Below are 7,109 nucleotides of genomic sequence, written 5' to 3' on the forward strand. Positions count from 1 at the left end.
GTTACGATAAGGTCATACTGGATTAGGTTGGGCCCTATATCCAATGCCTAGTGTCATTACAGAAAGGCCAAGTGAAAACAGAGACACACAGGGACAATGCCACATGAAGACAAAGACCAAGCTTGGAGTGATACAGCAGCAAGCCAAGGAATGCCAACGAAGGAATCTTGCCCCAGAAGCCCTCAAAGGAAGCATGACCCTGCTTGCACCTTAATCTCAGACTTTTGGCCTCCAGAAATGTGAGAGAATAAATTCCCATTGGTTTAAGCCACTGAGTTTGTGGTTAATTTGTTATGACAGCCACAGGAATCTAATAGAGTGGATTAAAAACATGCCTCCTCACCAATCCCACAGTCACACTGCCCCCTCCCAGAAGGAATCACTGCTAGCATTCTCTTGGGGTCCTTGTAAATGCTGTCCATGCATGAGTGTGGATACAGTCCCTTTTTCTCCCCCTTTGAAATCCTCCTATACACACTCTTCAGTAAGTTGTTTCTTTTCATCCAATGATGTAAGTAAAGTGGATCGACCTTGTAAAGCACTGTGAGGATTAAATGAGTTAATGTACACAAAACACTTGAAACGGTGCTAGCTACCTCATTTTCATTAACAGATTCATACTGTTCTCAAATATGGATGCACCACCATTTATGTCTAGATGGAGATTTACACTGTTTCCAGCTTTTCACTAGTACAGGCATCACTTCAGTGCCAGTTTTCCTTGCCACTAACAGTGTATGGTTGAGACTGTCTCCCCGTACCCACTCCAACGCCAAGTCTATAAAAGATTTCAAGATTTTAATCAGTAGTACTTTAAATACTGTTGTGCATATTGTGATCTAATAGGCAGTGTTCTTCCTTTCTTTTGCTAAATACCCGCCACCATTGGTTCATAGATGTATTTCATGGTTGTTTACAATGGCACTGTGACAACTGTCTCAGAGTTCTCTCTTTTATGATTGGTTTTCACAAGCCATGTAGCGGTGGTTCAAAGGCCCACATGAGAGCATCTGGCCACAGCTGACACCAGGGATGTGTGAACCAGAGGACTCTGCTAGCAGTCTGTCCTGGCTCAATCTATGTTGGAGTGGAAATTACCTGCACTTCCTTCAGACAAGAAGAAGTGATTCGCAGCCTGTCATGCTTCGTATTAAGCTAATGGAGCCCCTTCTATTTTCAGATGCACCTGACTGCCTGAACCCTTGTGGAATTTGCAGTGAGGGTCATATGCACACAGGGCAGCTTGCCAGGGGTCAGGAAAAGAACAAGGTTCATGTTGTAGAGAGTAGCTTCCTGCCTTCCTGTATTATTATCACTCAAGGGCTCAGTTCCAGCAGCATAGAGCAAGAACAACCAAATTAGCCATTTGTCATCTTTCTAAAAAGAAGACTTCAGTTTTGGTGTTCTGTTCCTGCTCCTCTCCCAGCCTGTGCCTCACCGTTCTCTCCAGGCCTCCTTGTCCCCAACCTGGAAAGGAGCCCATCTGGGCCAGGGGCCTTGCTTCTTTCCTCCCTGGGTTTGTAGCTGCCCCTGCATAGGGCCTGGAGTACCATAGAGGCTTGGGTCATATGTATTGCTGTGGAGTCTGGGGTTCCCTGTAGTGAGATACACAGGTGGGCTGGCTCCACTTAATGGGCCAGGGAAAGCGGGAACCCTCTGGAAGCTGGAATGTTCCCACCCAAATTTTGCAGAATGAAATTATCACTTTCTAAAAGCCCAGTATCTCACTGTGAGGATTCAAAGAATGATGAAGTGTAAAATAAAAAAAAAAATTTAAAAGTGATAAAGATGCTGCATTTCTGGACACTACAAGGACAGCAAAGGGCTCAAGAGTCTAAGGAATTAGGGAGATTCCCTGGAGCTGGGCGAAGGGCACCAACACCACACACACATGCACACACAAACACCAAGCAGGGTTTACTTAATTACTTGCACAAAAAAGTGGGGGAATTAAAAAAGAAACAGGTGAGCTTTGTTTTTCTATACATTTATCGGATGGAGCCTGCAGCAAAGTTGCAGTGATGAGGCGTTCCAAGAGAAGATTTCCTTCATTTGTTGAGACAATATTACATCTGAGGCATTCCCTCAGGCTGTTTGAATTACAGATGCTCATTGAATAAGAATGAGAACTCCGTGTTCGCTTTAATTGTAGAGCAGTGGGAGATAGATTGTCCCTTGTGCTCTCAGAAAGAGGCTTGCAAACAAGCCAAATCATCTTAACAGGTGAAGCCCCTGAAACTGGTCACCGCCCTGTGGGGGTGGTGAGCAGACTTTCTGAAAGATCTTTCTGACTTGGGAATGAGCAACTTTGAAAGTCACATCAAATGCTATGTGGTTGGGGCCGCTGGGGTCGGTGAAGGATCTCGAGATGGCTGCGCGAAAACTTGCTCTAAAAACCATTGACTGGGTAGCTTTTGGGGAGATCATACCCTGAAACCAGAAGGCCATTGCTAACTCCCTGAAATCCTGGAATGAGACACTTACCTCCAGGTTGGCTACTCTTCCTAAGAAACCACCTGCTATCGATACTGGGCTTACGACAAGGCCAATGTGGCGAAGGCTGGTTTGGTAGATGACTTGGAGAAGAAGTTTAATGCCCTGAAGGGTCCTGTGCCAGAGGATAAATATACTATTCAGGTGGATGCTGAAGAAAAAGAAGATGTGAGGGGCGCCTGGGTGGCTCAGATGTTAAGCGTCTGCCTTCGGCTCAGGTCCTGGTCCCAGGGTCCCGGGATCGAGTCCCGCATCGGGCTCCCTGCTCGGCGGGAAGCCTGCTTCTCCTTCTCCCACTCCCCCTGCTTGTGTTCCCTCTCTCGCTGTGTCTTTCTCTGTCAAATAAATAAATAAAATCTTTAAAAAAAAAAAAAGAAAGAAAGAAAAAGAAGATGTGAAAAGTTGTGCCGAGTTCTTGTCTCTCTCAAAGGCCAGGATTGAGGAATATGAAAAAGAGCTGGAGAAGATGAGGAACATAATTCCATTTGATCAGATGACCACTGAGGACCTGAATGAAGTCTTCTCAGAAACCAAATTAGACAAGAAGTATCCCTATTGGCCTCACAAGCCAACTGAGAATTTATAAACTTGAGTTGGGGAGAAAGCTCTGGCCCTCGTATTATAAACGCCGGACATTAAAAATAATGATACGGTTAAAAAAAATGCTATGTGGTTACTTCTACATTGACTGACTCATCTGTGCTGGTGAGAATATAATGACACAGTCACGCCTGTCCGAGCTCCCCAAAGGACAGAGGGCACCTCTGGGAGAAGACTTCCCTTGGGGTATTTAAAATCCTCTACCTCCCACCCCCAAATACTATCCCACTCCTTGGGGGAAATTTTGTTGCTTCTCCAAAACACAGTCATCCCTATGCGTCAAGGGATACTAACATGGTTTATATGTTCACATTTTCTTAGAGAATAAATGTCCAAGAAAAGCAGAGGCTTTTAATCAGTGGCCCACAAACTGCTGAGCAGCCTTGAATGGTGTGCCACATTTTGTGCACATGTGTCCTTTTCTGATCCTCAGGAGTCCATAATTCCCAAATGCTAAGAGTCAACGCTTTAAGTGATCTGAGAAGGTCCCCCAGAGACCGGTGGCCTATTACTATGGGCAGAAGCCTGAAGGGGGTGGGCTCTAGGGGCCAGAGGGTTAGAGGCCAAGCTTAGACACACCTGAAAACATCTGAATGGCCTCCAACCTACATCTGCGCACCCCAAAGACACAGGTGGAAAATAACTGAACAAATAAGCCCACTCATTAAACAATAGCACCCCCAGCGTGCAGCATGGGTGGCAAAGAGCAATTCTTGCGCAAGCAATCAGAGCGGATAGCTAGAGATGCCTGCACAGAGGAAAAGTACTGGTTTCCAGGCAGCACTGACAGTGACTCATCACAAGAAAACCAATTACACCTGCTGCTACCAACTTCCCAGGGACGTGAATATCCAAGGGCTTTGTGCTGCATAGTGGAGCTGGGAAAACTAGAGACCAGCAATCAGAACACCAGGTTCAAGTCCTGGCTCTTACGGTCTTTATTTGTTCTAATAGAAAAGTTTCACCTATGCAACATGAATGAGTTCTAGAGATAATGCTGTACAACATTGAGCCTAGAGCTCACGATATGGTATTATACCCTTCAAAATTTGTTAAGCAGGTAGATCTCGTGTTAAGTGTTCTTATCACAAAAAGCAAAGAAACAAAAGATACCAGGACGGTTTGGGAGGTGTTAGATATGTCTATTACTTTGTGGTGATGATATCATGGGTGTTTGCACATGTCCAAACCCATCTAATTGTGTACATTGAATATGGGTAGTTCTTTGTATATCAGTTATAGCTCAATAAAGCTGCTTTTTAAAAGAAAGAGAGGAGATTTTAAAAAAAGGCTTGATGGATGCCCCTTAGTTTTCTTATTCTGACCTCCATTCACTCCCTCATTTTTTCCATTTATTTAATAAATATTTATTAATTCCCTGGTATATGCCAGGAATTAGGAGCCCAAACCCTGTTTACTGTCTCCGTGCTTATTACCCTCTTCCAGACCTCTCCTTTTCAGGCAAGAGAGGTCCAATTTAGGGCTAACCTCTTACATAGAAAAACTTGTCAGAGTTCAGGAGTGCCCCCCGCCCCGAGAAACTTTGCAGCATACGGCATTATTGGGGAATCCATTTCTCTGTTTCTAAATCTGCATAATGGACCTTTGAGAAAGTCTCAGCATAAAGAGGAATACTCAGGGACCCAGAACTTTCCCCACTAGCCACTAGCTAAAAGGGAAAAAAATAGGGTCACTCTGCTGAGAGGCCAGGCTGAGTTATTCTGAGAGTGGGGATAAGAGAGAAGAGAGAGCCGTTGAAAGTAACACATCTGGTGCTGCAGGGATGGGAAACAGGCCACCTCGGGCCCTATAACAACACGAGCCCTGACTACCCCCAAAGAACTAGGATCTAGCAAGGCCTCATGTACAGAGAACTGGTGAAAAACGACGCAGCGGGTGGGGGGGGGGTGGGGGGCGATGAGCGGGTCATTCTTGGTGCAGGAACGCCCTCTAGTGACCAGAAGAGACCATGGCAACACTGTAGAATTTAAAGCGCGGGGGAAACAAACTCAGGAACCCCATGAAATTCTGCTTGCTACTTCTCCTTGACTCCGGCCACATTGTCCCTCCAAAGTATGCATACTGGTAAGTAAGGAAATACAGATGATCATGAGGTGAATTGGTGGATTTCCAGGAGTCCTGGGCAAAGGTCTGAGTCTGAAGCCCGAAGAAGTGGACCCAACAGCAGACGTTGCCCATCAGCCAAACCTAAGCCCTGGAAATATGCACACACACGCATGTCACTTTTCTTTGTGATAAACTTTTCCTTCATATATTTTGTTCAAAAATTCACTTATAATGATTTCTGAACGTTTGGAAAACATAGAAAGTAAAGCTCGTGGAAATGCGGGAGAAACAGAATCTGGAGTTAATCATCTACCATGAACAACTAGAATCTAGACAAATATATATGAAACAACTAATTTTAGGCAATTAGACAAGAGGCAGCTTATGACCACGATATTAGAGAGAAGGAAATAAATGAGATGTCCAAAACATGGAGCAGGGAAGAGGGACCCAAGCAAAGAAAAGAAGGTTCCTGGGTGAAGACCTGGAGGTCAGAGTTCACAGAGGCCGAATTCACAGCTGGAATGTGTTGGACGGAGTACCAGCACTGAGGAAACTGTGTGGAGAAAGAGCTCCAGAAACTGGAGAAGGGCTACACTGAGCAAAGAACAACTGGGAAGTTTTCAGCAGAACTGTTTTCGGAGCTCACACAGCACTGGGAGATGTTCAAGTTCTGGCCAAGAGGAGTGGAGACTCTTCAGTGATCATCTGGAGCATTTGGTGGAGACTCCAGAGAGATCATACCTTGTAATGGATCTGACATATCCCTGAAGTAAAGGCTTTCTCTTAAATTCTTTTATTTTTATTTTATTTTTTAGAGAGAGAGAGTGCACATGCATGTGCAAGTGGGGGGCAGGGGGGAAGGGGCACGGGGAGAGGGAGAGAGAGAATCTTAAACAGGCTCCATGCCCAGCACAAGGTGGGGCGCGAGATCCTGACCTGAGCCAAAATCAAGAGTCGGACGCTTAACCAACTGAGCCACCCAGGCACCCCTCTTAAATTCTTTTTTTTTTAAGATTTTATTTATTTATTTGACAGAGAGAGACACAGCGAGAGAGGGAACACAAGCAGGGGGAGTAGGAGAGGGAGAAGCAGGCTCCCCACTGAGCAGGGAGCCCGATGTGGGGCTCGATCCCAGGCCCCTGGGACCATGACCTGAGCCGAAGGCAGAGGCTTAACCACTGAGCCACCCAGGCACCTCCCTCTTAAATTCTTAAGTAAGTTTTCTTACCACTTCCTCTAACTATACAGCCTTGTGTGCAGGTGGTGTGTGTCCAAAGATACAACAGGCAACTGTTTTACCAAATTTTTTACAATTGCATCGCAATGGTCACCATCTTCCCTGCCTGCAACCATGTGGTCCTCAGTGCCCTCCATCTCACCTCCTCTATTCAGCCAACTCTACATTTAGCTCTATACTCTGAGCACCCCACTTCTGCTGTTATATTCTGCATTAATCAGGGTTCTTATATGAAAGCAATGGAAACTGGCTCTTGCTTAATAAAGCAGAAAAGTAACTTAGCAAAAGGATATTCAGTAAATCTTTAAGTCACTGGGGGCATTGGAGAACTGGACTCAAGCTATGAGGCCAGAAACAATGAATGAGATCATACCACAGAGCTGCTTCTGATAACCTGCTGCTGCCATCACTAAGCACTAGGGTCCCAGATGGTCGGCAGCAGAGACTGGACACTGGCACTAACATTCTTGCTACTGTTGTGCCAAGAAACTTGGTCTTGCTGCAATCCCCATCATCACAGCAAGAATTCTCTGCTGCTCTTATTCTTTAGGTCACTAATGCCAGACCTAAATGGGGGCCTCTGATTCACTGAGCCTAGGTCATGTGTCACATCATAGTGGCAAATAATGCTGGGACATGTATTTTCATTTCACAGAGGCCGAATTCACAGCTGGAATGTGCTGGACGGAGTACCAGCGATGAGGAAACT

General features: G+C 45.5%; 1 pseudogene; it reads left to right on the top strand.

Moving 5' to 3' along the window:
- Nucleotides 1-2,368: 2,368 nt before the first annotated feature.
- On the top strand, nt 2,369-3,079 carry LOC114200001 (ATP synthase peripheral stalk subunit d, mitochondrial-like; annotated as a pseudogene).
- Nucleotides 3,080-7,109: the final 4,030 nt, after the last annotated feature.

This window comes from Eumetopias jubatus, unplaced genomic scaffold (assembly GCF_037043125.1).
Source record: "Eumetopias jubatus isolate StellerSeaLion01/CBP00866 unplaced genomic scaffold, mEumJub1_p1.0 scaffold_11, whole genome shotgun sequence".
Classification (NCBI taxonomy): domain Eukaryota; kingdom Metazoa; phylum Chordata; class Mammalia; order Carnivora; family Otariidae; genus Eumetopias; species Eumetopias jubatus.